The following is a 13,478-nucleotide window of genomic DNA, read 5'->3' on the forward strand; positions in this document are numbered from 1 at the left end:
ATTCTAATAAAAATATGTATTTTCTGGCACTGGAGATCTTGCGAATGTTTTGGCATACAAGGTTCAATGCATGATTCATATCGGCTAAGCCACAGGTGAAGTCGCTTCACATGTCAGAAATGTAAACTAATATTATTTCTGTGTCCACTTGATGGCAGTGCGATGATTTTGCTGGAATTGCTCATTGCTGAGACAAGGGAGGGGGGATATCTGTCGATTCAAGTCACATAATAAAGACAGTTGACTCAAAGTAAAGGTGTATGTTGGATTACAAGTGTAGCAGTGTCTCAGGAGACGCAGGGAGCTGTGTGCGGCTGCTGTGCTTACATTCTGAGTCTGTGCTGCTAAAATGACCTCCACAGCTATCTGCAGAGGTCTGGATTGTAAAGGCTGAACACTCCTGAGTCAAGAGGGGCACACAGTCCCACATTGCTCATACTGATCATCTCATTGGTGAGTGACTACATGACAACATGACATTGGATTAACAATCGTAGAGGTATACAAAATTATGTATATATATATGTTTTGTATATATATCATTTTTTTTGTGCGATTTTATATCTAATCTTTATTTGATTAAAAAAGGCATTGCATTTCTGACTTCTGTAATAAACTGAAATTAGACTCAACAGATGGGAAATGGAAAGAAAGGAGGAGGTGAGGAAGATTGTTTCATTCATACTGGTGTTAAAGGATGCCTTAGCTGCTAGAATTTGCCTAGCTTGAGAAATAAGCATGTGTGATTGTATTAGCCAAGAGATTCATAGCGCAGAGGTTGTGTGTTTCTGTATTGTGCAGATGTCCTTGCCCAGTGTTTTTCATGGTTATTTGTATACATCTTACTGTAGAGCAAATGCAGTGACATTCCATTCTAACCTACTGCATCCTCCGAGAGTAAGCTTTGCCCTTTAATATACCAAGAAATGTCATAAAGTTACTTTTTTATTGTATATTATAATTACCATGACATTTGATCTTTTGGTATTTTTTCAGTCTGACACCTGCTCTTTAGGAAGAATGTAACATTGCTTATTAAATCATGATGGCGTGGTTCATTGGAAAGAAAAGAAATCAATAATTGATTTGTATACTCTTTCTATGCACACATATTTCGTTTTTTCAAAGTATTTCATAGCTTCTGAGATTTTGCTGCAAATGTGGTCAGTTAAAGTCACCTACCTCCTGGTGTTTGCTCAGCCTACCTGTCCTTGTAAACTCCCATGTCTGGGAGTTGAAAATGAAGTAGTTGAGCACAAACTGGCTGAGCTGAGTGTAAAAGATGCCAGGCAGAAAATATAGCAACTCAACAGAAACCAGCTTAATGCAGTATGCAAAGTGGATTAAACACCATGTAGGGGAAAGAATGAAATATAAAGAGCATGGAAAGACTCAAAGCATACATAACCGTTTATTATATATTATTGTTTATTTACACAGAGACAATTTTATAACCATTACATGTTTTTATATCTACAAAAGAAGGCACTCACAGGTCTTGTCTGGTAAAAAGATTAAGCATATTTATTAGTGGCTAAGGTTTTGGTAGGGAAGAGGTTGCTTCCAGTGTATTATATACAAGATTTTATATGCATATATTCTTATTTTTGGAATGTATTTATTATGATAATATAATTTATCACTTCTGATTAGTGTGTAATATAAATAGTAAGTAATTGTTTTTTAAATATTATGTTTTATCTTGGCCCCGATGAAGCGTGCACAAAACCCTCGAAACGTGTTGGCTGTTTGATATATATTCAATAAGTATATGTTTTGACATCCCTTACTACTTTAATGTTGCATAATTGAGGAGGGGAAGCAGAGGCAAGGGCCACCCTTTTTTACATGACAGATCGCTTATCTTGATTTCCAGAGATAAATATTAGGGATGAGCGTAGCAAACAGGCCATATTTGGCCAATTCCCCCACTTGAACCTCCAGCATGGGATTCCTGCTAAAATTCAAGCTAGACCCTTATCCAGGCATGCAGACTAATTTGCCAGGAAGTGGAGGCCAACAAGCATGTTTCCCCTCCAAATTACTACCCCCTACCCTACCATACCAAGCCACATTGTTAAAGTATCTTGAAAATTGTGTGTGGGGGGGGGGATAAATAAAACCTCTTCCTAATGCAAGGCACCTTGTCCCTATGTTGAGTGAACAAAGGTCCTATTCCCACATCTGGTCCCCAAGTAAATGTGGAGAATGATTGGGGGGGCTTTTTAAAATCTGGAAGCACACTGTAGAATAAGGGTCCCCCAGAGTTTGGCACCCACTAGGGGAATGAGTACAGGACACTGTTCAACATTGTTTTCAGACTGGCTGATGATGTTTCCTTTGTTGCTACGAGGACCTGCTGCATGACGTTACTGTCCCACCACTACTTCCATCACAAATGACAGATCCCTGGCAAGCTGGTGTTTGTAAACAAACCAGCCAGGGATTCTGACTGATGTCAGTGACCAAATATAGTCATGACTGTATTTAGTCATTGACATCATGCAGGATCCTTGGTCAGTTTAACAGGCAGATCCCTATCTTTCATTTAGCAGTGGTAATGCTATTGGTGCTAAATGACAGAGCCCCAGCCTTTTTCTGTAAACAAGCCAGTCACTTTTAAAGGGTATATAGTGCTGCTCAGTAACTTTGTGTGCAGCTTTAGAGCATCTTCCAAGCATGCTATTAAAAGGATTTGTATATTTGTAGCAGAGACCCAATATTGGGCTGGCTATTTGGTCCCAGATTCTAATCTCTGATAGGCACACGGCAGCCAGACACACAGTAGCTCACAGTCATGCAAGTCAGAAAACAGGCCGCGCTGGTCCTTTTGCAGTTTATTTGCTGAGTAAAACTTGGATGGGGTGAAGATGAGCTTGGGGATACTGCAAAAACAGGTGGCAAAGATACAGGACACTAAACTGATCTGCTCCTTCAGGGTTTAAGCACCCTCTTGAACATGAAGGGTTATTTGAACTTCAAAGCAGAAACTCCACAACAGGAGTCCTGAATAAGCTGTAATGATCTCCCAAAGGTGGCAGAGAAAGACTATAATCCTTTAGACTAGTATTTACTTTGCCCTGGGTATTGTTGTGCCTCCTGTAGTACCAGTCATTCTCTGTACTTGGTGTCTCCGGGCCTGGATCACCTGTAGAGTTTTCTGCACTGCTTCAGGATGATGTGTATGGAGGTCCCTGAGCTTCAACTGGGGCTGGGGCCTCAAAAGAATTTACTGTAAGAGTAGCTGGCCACCAAGGGGTGCCCCAGTCCCCAGACTGGGTCTTACTTTCCCAGGATTGAGAGACCTCTGTTCTAGGCCCCAGCTTATTTATACCCCCCTCATTCCCCTGCTGGTCACTTACTCTCCAGGACAGGGATTGGCTGAGAGAGCATGAATATGCAGGCCAGAGTCAAACTCTCTCATCTACTAAATCCCAGAGTTCAGTGAGATGCAGGGGAAATTAACTAAACCTACACCAGCAGAACCTAGGACAGACACAAATAAACAATTACTGTTCTCCCTGATTACTGGGAGGCCAAAAACTAAATTTACTTAACACTAGTAGCCTACTGAGAGGCACTACATATTTTTAATGTTGCCCATTAAGCTGCATTAAAAGACCCTTTTCCTGCTGAAAGGTATTTTTAAACTTTTTTAGACATTAGTACATGTCCCCCATGGCAGTGCCCAGCAACCCATATCTTTTTTTAACAAAATCTTGCAAGTTAGCAAGATCAGAAAATTAACAAGATTCATCTCCCATTAACTCCATTGGGGTTTGGCACTATGTTCTGGGTTTGTGAACTTCCCACCATGATCACTTAAAATCCAGAGGACAGTAATTTGCCTGGTTCGCTCATCCCTACCCAGTAGTACTGCATAATTTGTATGCTGAACAAAACTGCAGGATAGCAAAGAAAAGCTGAAAATGTACTGCTGGTGAGGGGTCATTATCACTAACCTGTTGCTTTTCTAAACCTGGATTGCAAGACGCCAAGTTGTTTTAGACACGTTATTTTTTTTCTTTTATAGTAGTGTCTATAAGTTTTTAGAACTACAGGAAACCAATCACAAGAGGTGGGGAGAAGGAGGTTAAAGGTTGTCGTGATGTCATCAGTGGGAGCTAACTTTTGCTGTGTTAGTAAGTAGCTGGAGTGGGTCAGATTGTTAATTCTTTTATCTTGGTGAGCTGTACAGGAGGAATCCTTAGTAGAAAACCCAATGAAAGAAAGAGAGGTACAAATAATTGTTGTTAAAGATGGAATGGTGGAGAGCAGAGGGCTGGGAAAAAACTTAAAATTAACATTATTTTTAATCCTCCACAGAGTAGAAACCCAATGTAAGCTATGTGTCAGTCCATACTAAAGAATACACATAGGTTGGGAGGCACAGGGAGCACCCCAGGGGTATCAGAAAAACACAATGGGTGTGGGACGCCATTGTGTTTTCACTGACACTTTTGCTACTTTGCACATACTTCTTGGGCAAGTCTGGCTAGCTCAAAACAATTTGTGTATCAGCTGTAAGGCCTTCTGTGTGTAATGCACATAGCATTTTTTTTATTTTTCACTTATTCATCATGTACACTTGCACCGCAAGTGTTTTTAATTTTTTTCTGCACAGAGATGGAGGGTGCAGATTCATCAGGGCATGTTCTGATGTCAGGGAGAGGGTTTGTGGCCCTCCTGTATTTTTCCTCTTCCCAAAGAGGGGGGTCTCTCTTTGGGAGAGCACTCACCAAGTACTTCGAGGATCAGCTTCGGTTGGTCCCTAAGAAGTGGGGCCACTTGGCTTTGGCCTAGGTAGACCATAGTATGCCTTGAGCTCTGGGAAGTTCAGGGATTGAGGCCCTTCCTCTTCAGAGGTTGGCCTTATTCTGTACCCTTTGTTCACTTTTTAGTGTGTTGTGATTTCACGGCTCACTTCTTTGTTCACAGGGAATCAACTAAACACAGCACTGTGGAGTTCCATAAAAAAACTAAAAAAATAAACAAAGCTAAGGATTTCCCCCACCTACATATTACAGTGTGCACACCTGGCTACTGGCTACTCTGATGCTGTGCAGTACACCATAGTAGAAGCAGGTCACATGACCATCCATACCTGGAAGTACAAGATAGGGATTATTATTAACAAGGTTTTATATAGCACCAACAGTTTGTGCAGCACTTTACAATATAAAGGGAGACAGTACAATTATATTACATTTCAGTGCAGAAGGAATAGGAGGGCCCTGCTCATGGAGCTTACAATCTAAAGGAGGGGGGGATGGGCAAAATTAATTTTTCATTGCCCCCCAAAGTTAAAATTTTTAAATATTGCCATTGTGCCACAATCCACTTAAATAAAACAGAAGAAGGTGGATTTTGATAGTTTTAAGAATGCAATAGGATATTGTCTTGTGCCAGATCCAACCCCTTACAGACAGAAAAAATAATGAAAAAAAACGTTGAATCCACAGTAAAATAACACTGTTGGAACTACCAGTTAACAAAATATTTATTTCACACCATGACCTTCCACATCCTAAAGTCTTATTGTATTTGTTCTTAAGTTACTCAGCAGTAATGGCTGTTACAATGATGCAGCCTGTAGAAAGCCACTGTGTCTTTGGTTGATAACTGTGAGCAAGTTCACATTATTAATATTATACAGGATTTATATAGCGCCAACAGTTTGCTCAGCGCTTTACAATATAAAGGGAGACAATACAGCAACAATACAGTTCAATACAAGAGGGAAAGGAGGACCCTGCTCCTTGGAGCTTACAATCTAAGAAGGAGGGGCTAGTGGTACAAAAGGTAATAACTGTGGGGGATGGACTGGTAGGAGGAATAGAAGATTCTATAATTAGCTGACGGCAGGATAGGTTTGCCTGAAGAGGTTTTCAGAGATCGCCTAAAAGTGAGCAAAGTAGGCAATAGTCTGATAAATTGGGGTAGAGAGTTCCAGAGGATGGGGGAAGCTCTGGAGAAGTCCTGGAGATGAACATGGGAGGAGGAGACAAGGGAGCTAGAGAGCAGGAGGTTGTGCGAGGAGCCGAGAGTTCACATCTGTATTTAAATTACCACAGCAATAATATTGAAGAGAAAGTGAAAGGGTTTAAATGTAGATCTACTTTGTCTACCGTTACGATATGGTAGCAAATTCACATTTTACTTGAATTATAACGTAATGACAAAAAGAAAGCATTGGGATTCAAGTTTAAGATATTTTAGTTTTAATTGTTGAGATGACAATTTCAGATTTGCACTAGGGTTACCTGTCAGAACAGCAAGGGATGAGCACAGGGATGTAAGAAAATGTAACAGTTTAGCTGGAATTTAATGGTAAGAGAAGCCAGACTTTGCAGTGGCTAAATTGCTATTTACTTACACCAATTGTTGCATCTAATGTGCATCTTTACTTTAGGTGAATGTTTTATAGTCAAATTATTTAGTTATAAAGTATAAAATCAGGCAGCCCTAGAGGAATAAGAAAATAAGGCCAATAGGATTTCAGGGGATTAAAAAAATGATGTGATTATGGACCCAGACACAACCAGAGCCTCCTGAGAGCTTGTTGCAAGGTATAAATGTGCCGGGAATTAGAGCAAACTGTAAGATGATCAGACTTCTGTGTAGAGTTACTAAATCATTCAATTGTTCAGGAGCACAAGCCGCACACACACAAATGATTTATGTTCATTTAGTGTGCCTTTCTCATCCCTCTTTTTTTTTCAACCCTTGAAATAAATGATGGGTCTGGTAAAAATCCTTTTATCTATAGCGTATGGTACACTAGCAAGATCAGTGGGCTGTAAATATAATAATAAAGGAAAAAGTAATGAAGTGGCCCTGGAACATCTGGCACCCAATAGATCATTCTTTATACACCCTGTGTTACATAAAAACTTTACATTCAGTAACAACCATGAAAAGAAACGAATACTAGAAAACAAATGCAGACAGTGAAAATTGGCCCTTTTCATTGGTGGTCAATGGAAAAATGCACCCTTGGAATTGGTCCCTAAAAGCACCCCTCCCACTACATTAGTAAATGTTTCCCTTTACTTTGGAGTTCATCAGGAGAAATGAATTACTTGCCGCCCACCCACAGTAGTTATGCTTCACATACTTGTACGTTGGTGGGGCTCCTCTTGGTTATCTGCTGACCAAGTTGTGGTTAGACACAATTTTTGTCAGCAGGTCCCAGCCAATGATCGGCTGTGTCCAATCACAACACAGAGCCCTGTGTTTACAAACACACAGAGCTCTGTAAACTGATCAGCGGTCTGGATGTTTATTTTCTCTGCACAGTAGGGAGAAAAAACAACTAAATAGAAAAGTAAAGTTAGACACATTACACACATTACATATTGTTAGGTACATATTTAAACCCTGGATTGCCCCTAGATGTGAACCCCTTCTCAGCCAGTGTTATTAGTACAGTGTCAGTGTACTGTATTATCACTCATCACCAGGGGCGGACTGACCATTTGGAAACTCGGGCACTGCCCGAGGGCCCAGGCTCAGTAGGGGGTCCCATGAGATGCCCCTGGTACCTTTTTCATAGGCTTTTTTGAGTTCGGGCAAAGACAAAGGGGCCCCATGATCCCCTATTGCCCGGGGGCCCCATGAGTTGTCAGTCCGTCCCTGCTCATCACTGTATTAGTGTCTCTAGCGATGTCAGTTAGTCAGTTAGTGACACTAGTGCCAGATAGTGTCTGTTAGTGCCAGATTGCCCACCACCCTATCACAGTCACACTGTAAGTCGCTGATCACTGCCATTACAGTATAGCGTCTATAGCCTCATAAATTCCAGTAAATGTACCATAGTTTGTAGACACTATAACTTGCACAATATACACTCGTTGGGCTTATTTTTAAACAAAGATGTAGCAGAATACATTTTGGCCTCAATCTATGAAGAAATTTGATTTTTAGATTTTTTATAACAGAAAGTAGAAAATACTGGGTTTTATTTTTCAAAAATGTTGATTTTTTTTCATTTATTTAGCAAAACATAAAAAACCCAGTGGTGATCAAACACCACCAAAAGAAAGCTCTATTTGTGTGAAAAAAATGATAACAATTTAATTTGCATATAGTGTTTGCATAACTGCGCAATTGCCAGGTAAAGTAGCACAGTGCTGAATAGCAAAAAAATGGCCTGGTTATGAAGGGGTAAAACCTTCCAGTGGTCAAGTGGTTAAACCCCCATTGGTTTACATTGTCTTGTTGCACTATTTTCCACTCGCAAAAACCTTAGCAATTTGCTTTGCTAAGTGAACAACTTCTGATCCTTTATTAAATCAACCCCTTAGACTTGCACTGTGGGAAAGAGCAGTTAAGTGGCAGCATTCTGTAGAGTGTGTAAGTGTATCCTGAGCAGAGGACTATATAAATGAACTGGCTGCTGCTAGCAATACCACAAATGTGTATTGGTAAACAATTGTGTGAGTAAAAACAAACATAAATAATTGCTGCGCTGCCTCTAATGAGTGAATATGCCACCCTACATATGTGTTGGTGACCCACAAACATACGTGTACCTCTATACCATAGGACTTAAAGATGTGCTTCTCCTTCCCAGTGACTTAATACATCCCTATAGTGGGGGAACAAAATCTAATAATAAAGTGTAATTGAACCAAGAAATGTGTTAAATGAGTAAATAAATGCAAATAATATAACAATGAAACCATCAAACTACAGATGCAGTGCACTTGTATACAAATAATTTTAAGTAATTTAAATTTAAAATTTAAAGAATGCTGCTGTCAGACTCATTCACCTTACTAACCGTTCTGTATCTGCCACCCCCCTCTGCCGATCCCTCCACTGGCTTCCAATTTCCCAACGGATAAAATTCAAAACACTAACACTGACGTATAAAGCTGTTCATAACACTGCCCCAAATTACATCACCGTTCTTGTCTCTAAATACCACCCAAACCGTACTCTCCACTCCTCGCAAGACCTCCTACTCTCTATTCTCACTCCCCCATGCTAGTCTCCAGGATTTCTCCAGGGCTTCTCCCATCCTCTGAAACTCTCTACCCCAATCTATCAGACTTTCGCCTACTCTGCTCACTTTTAGGCGATCTCTGAAAACCTATCTCTTCAGGGAAGCCTACCCCGACCCCAGCTAATACTGCTAATACTGGAATCCTCTACTCTTCCTACCACTCCATCCCCCACAGCTAATTACCTTTTGCACCACTATCCCCTCCCTCCTAGATTGTAAGCTCCAAGGAGCAGGGCCCTCTAATCCCTCTTGTATTGAACTGTATTGTTACTGTACTGTCTCCCTCCATAATGTAAAGCGCTGAGCAAACTGTCGGCGCTATATAAGTCCTGTATAATAATAATAATAATAATAATAAAGTCCCAATCAACATTCAAACATTTAAAGTTCCAATGTGAAATAATATCCACATCCAGTGTAAATCTAGGTGATACAGTGATTAATCTTCTTATCCATAAAATTCTTTGTGTTGAGTGGTCCACTAAGTCCTTCCCATCCAGAGCCCCACTCACCACAAAATATTGACCAATTGCAATGGTATGTCAAATAGCTCATTGGGTGTAGCAGCACTCTCCTGCAGCAAATTCGCTGTCTGTATGATCTTGATGCCTCTATCCGCTGGTTACGGACACCATATTTGGAAACACCTCCAGATTGTCCACAGCACTCCTCCACCACCGTGAAAACATCAAAAGAAAACTTCCATTAGGTAAAAAACACTTAAGAATGCACTTACATAAAAAGCCTGTATATGGCGCTCTAAATCCTAGGACACAGCAATCCCTTCTCAAAAGACAAGTGTAGCGCTGTCAGCCCCCCCCCATGCTTTTCATTGTATGATGTCATCAGGAGCGTTTGTTTGTGGGTCACCAACACATATGTAGGGTGGCATATTCACTCATTAGAGGCAGCACAGCAATTATTATTTATGATTATGTTTTTATTCTGTAGAGTGTGCATAGGTAATCACCAAAAGGGTCTAGCTCTGTGTGTGTATTTAACTACAAATATCGCACCTCCCAACTTCAAAACTCAAGAAGGACACTACACCTCTCTATATACAATACCCTTTCTCTGTGCAGACTGCCCCCATCCCTCTACACACTGACAAACTGCTCATCTTCTGTACATATTGCCCTCCTCCCTGTACACACGTCACCCCTAGTCATATCCAAAGACTTTTAAAGTAGTCTTTTTAAAGCAGCAGAGAAGATCTGTAATTCTCCTGCTCCATGGCCCATTCACAGAATGTGATGCATTGTGGTATTGTAGTCAGATAAGTTCATTGACTGGAAGAGAGAGCAGAAGGAGGTGGGTGGGGGTACGAAATTTCTGTTTAGTCAAGGCTGTGGTTAACTTTTATAGCACCGGAAGAGAGCCCCTGAAGACAATATCTGGAAGCTGTGTGGAGGCTCAGGGGGGAAGATTTGTAGCAGCAGTAGGCATCTCCAGATAATGGGATACACATCATTACACATAATTAGTGTGTATGGATCTGTTTTCCCTCCCAAAAATTATAACAAACTTCAGCTTATATCATCCAATGAAAGTGATTGTAAAGCTTGTTTTTTTAACTAAAATAGCAAATATGTTATACTTACCTGCTCTGTGCAATGGTTTTGTGCAGAGCAGCCCCTATTCTCCTTTTCTTGGGTCCCCCACTCTGGGCTCCACCCCCCTGATGAGTGCCCCCATAGCAAGTTGCTTGCTCTGGGGTCACTCATGCATGCTCACTCCTGATCCCTGCTCTGTGTGTTCAAAGGACACACATAGAACTGGGCTCGGACCCCCCCCGGTCCTCGTCACTGGCTCTGATTGACAGATGCAAGAGACAATGGCTCCTGCTGCTGTATCTGATCCAATGAAGAGCAAAAGAGCCTAAAGAGTTTCGGCCCTATTGCATTTCACTGGACTAAGATTGGGTTTAGGTATATATTTAGAGAGGGCTGTGGGGGAAGCTGCATGCAACCACTTTAAAGGCCCAATCAGCTTGTATATTACTAGAACATGCATCAATACATCTGGACAACTGTGGTCTGTTGCAGTACCATTCATTTCAAATGTCACCCCAACGCACTGTTCAGTAAAGGCTAACGCTCAATGCAAAACACTAAAATACATACCATGGGGTTGATTTACTAACGGTAAATAGGCTGCTCACTTTGCAAGGGAAATTGAACTTTGCAAGGGAATTTTCCTTACACGTGATTGGAAAAAAAATGACTGACTAGGCTCTGAGGCAAATTCTCTTGTAATGTGAGCAGCCTATTTGTCGTTAATAAATCAACCCTCAGTGTTGTATTTTGGTGTGTTGTAAAAAAAAAGGGTCATGTGTTGTTTTTTTGTCCATTGTGTTGTGTTGGCAGCCCATTTATAAAGAATGGGTTGCCTTAATACAATGCACATGTGTTAAAGTGTCACTAAACCCACATAAAAAAAAACTACTCACTCAGTCACTATAAGATTTGTTTTCTGCATTCTGCAAAAAACCTGGTTGATCCTGCTGTTTTCTATCTCCCCCCTCTATTCATGTCCCCAATTCAGCTGGGGATTTTGCACAGCAGTGTTGGCAGCTCTGCACATGCTCAGTTTTCAGTGAGTTTCTATGCTGAGCATTTCCTCCCTATCACATCTGTGCAGCCCATGTGATTGTGGAGTAACACTTGGTCATAGACACAATGGTAAATGACGGCCCACTCCCTCCCTCCTCCTCTATGCCCACTAATCAGTTAAACACAATGGGGATATTACATGTAGATTAATGGAGGAATCATCTCCCTCTTATTCTAAGACACAGGATGGAGGAGTGTGACACAGCCTGTGACTGGAAGAAATCCGCTCACACCATGGTATTGCCAAAAAATAATAAAGATTTGATTTTAAATATACATATTTGTAGGACAATCTAAAACATTTTATTCATTTTTACTCTGTATTCCAAAGGCTGTGTTTTTTTTTTATTATTTTGAACATGTGATTAGTAGAGGACTAGAAGCCCCTCCTGCTTATGTTTCCCTGCAGACAGGCTGGGAAAGACCTGAGTTATGTGACAGCTGTATATCGATTAGAAAAAAGGTATTTAGATTTTTTTTTCATTAAAATAATTACAATGCCATCATCCACATGCAGTAAGAGATCGGATAATGTAAATTAAACAATGTGTGTCTAGTAACACTTTAACAAACCACAAAGGATTAAAGTCTATATTCAGCCTAACTTGTGGCCTTACGGGTATTTATTTTCCTTTCTGGAAGAAACATAGTCAACAAGGGCAGTATTCATGTTCATATATTTTTGTGAAAAATGGAGAAAAATGTTAACAAGCTTACCCTAGTACCCAATGGGGAAGATTTGCTAAAACTGGTGCACACAGGATCTGTCTTACCTGTCTTTGTGCTAAGAGCACGCCGCACAGCACACTTCCAGCACAAAGACCGGGGGGGCCACTGAGAGCCACGGGTCCCTTTCTAACGTTCGGAACGCAGGACTCCCGATTCCAGGTCCATGATTGCTGAGGTAGCTTCTGATTGGCTATCACGGTGATCAGTCACTGTGAAACCCACTTCCCTTGGGTTTTTTTCTCTCTGAATGGAGGAGAGAGATACATTGTACTGTAAAAACCACAACTGTTTGTTAAAAAAAAGATAAATAAATATTAATAAATAAAATTAAAAAAAACTAAGAAAAAATACCTAGATTAAGGTTTGATCTAGTTCAGTGTTGGGTTAGTGTTTGGATCAGGATCAAGGTCAAAGATCAAGGTCAAAGGTCAGGGTTAAAGGTCAGGATTTTTTTTTTAACTTGGTATCAGTGTCAGTTAGTGTCAGTTTCAGTGTGTTTTAGGTTAAAAAAACAAAAACAAAAAACAAAATGTGCACTATTGTTTCTGGGCTGTAGTAGTGGTACAAATAACAAATAACATACACATATATGGTATCACTGTGATCGTCAAGAGCTGGCAAATTTATTTTTTGTTGTTATTTGATGGTAGGTTATGGTAGTAACAAGAAACACACAGCTAAATTAAAAAAATGTTTTTTTTACTATTTTGGGCCATTTTTCCTTTGATAAAAAAAAACTAATTTACCACCAAATGAAAGCCCAATTTGTCCTGAAAACAAAACAGGGTTTAATTCACCTAGATGTACAAAGAAGTTGTGATGATATGTACAGTTTTACTAACACATGTCAAAGTTGCAAAATTTTACTTAGGCTTTAAGATTTGTTTTACCCTTAGGCGTAAAGGGGTTAACAAGCTGGAAGCTAATTGGCTACCATACACAGCTGCAAAAGATTCTGTGTAGTTTTAGTACATTTCCCCCAATTCGTTTTAATTATATGCGTCTATATCTTAACCAAGGCAATAACACTCTAATTCTCACTATGTAAGTGGCATAGGAAACAGAGTGATTCATATCTGGAGACCTGTCACTTGTAATAATCCCATTTTGAGAGTACCTCAGCTCAG

At 40.3% G+C, this 13,478-nt stretch overlaps 1 protein-coding gene across 2 annotated transcripts in view; it reads left to right on the forward strand.

Annotated features, from left to right (window-relative positions):
- Window positions 1–213: 213 nt before the first annotated feature.
- The window catches only part of PKIB (cAMP-dependent protein kinase inhibitor beta), a 256,428-nt gene continuing 243,163 nt past the window's right edge, over window positions 214–13,478 (forward strand). Inside the window, exon 1 of one of the 2 annotated variants that reach the window (XM_089685357.1) lies at window positions 214–499. The gene's annotated coding sequence lies outside the window, so the exon portion shown is untranslated. The remainder of the gene's footprint in view (window positions 500–13,478) is intronic. The other variant, XM_089685356.1, reaches the window with a different exon arrangement.

This window comes from Staurois parvus, unplaced genomic scaffold, assembly GCF_062004578.1.
Source record: "Staurois parvus isolate SC_StPar_1 unplaced genomic scaffold, SC_StPar_1.0 ptg000372l, whole genome shotgun sequence".
Lineage (NCBI taxonomy): Eukaryota > Metazoa > Chordata > Amphibia > Anura > Ranidae > Staurois > Staurois parvus.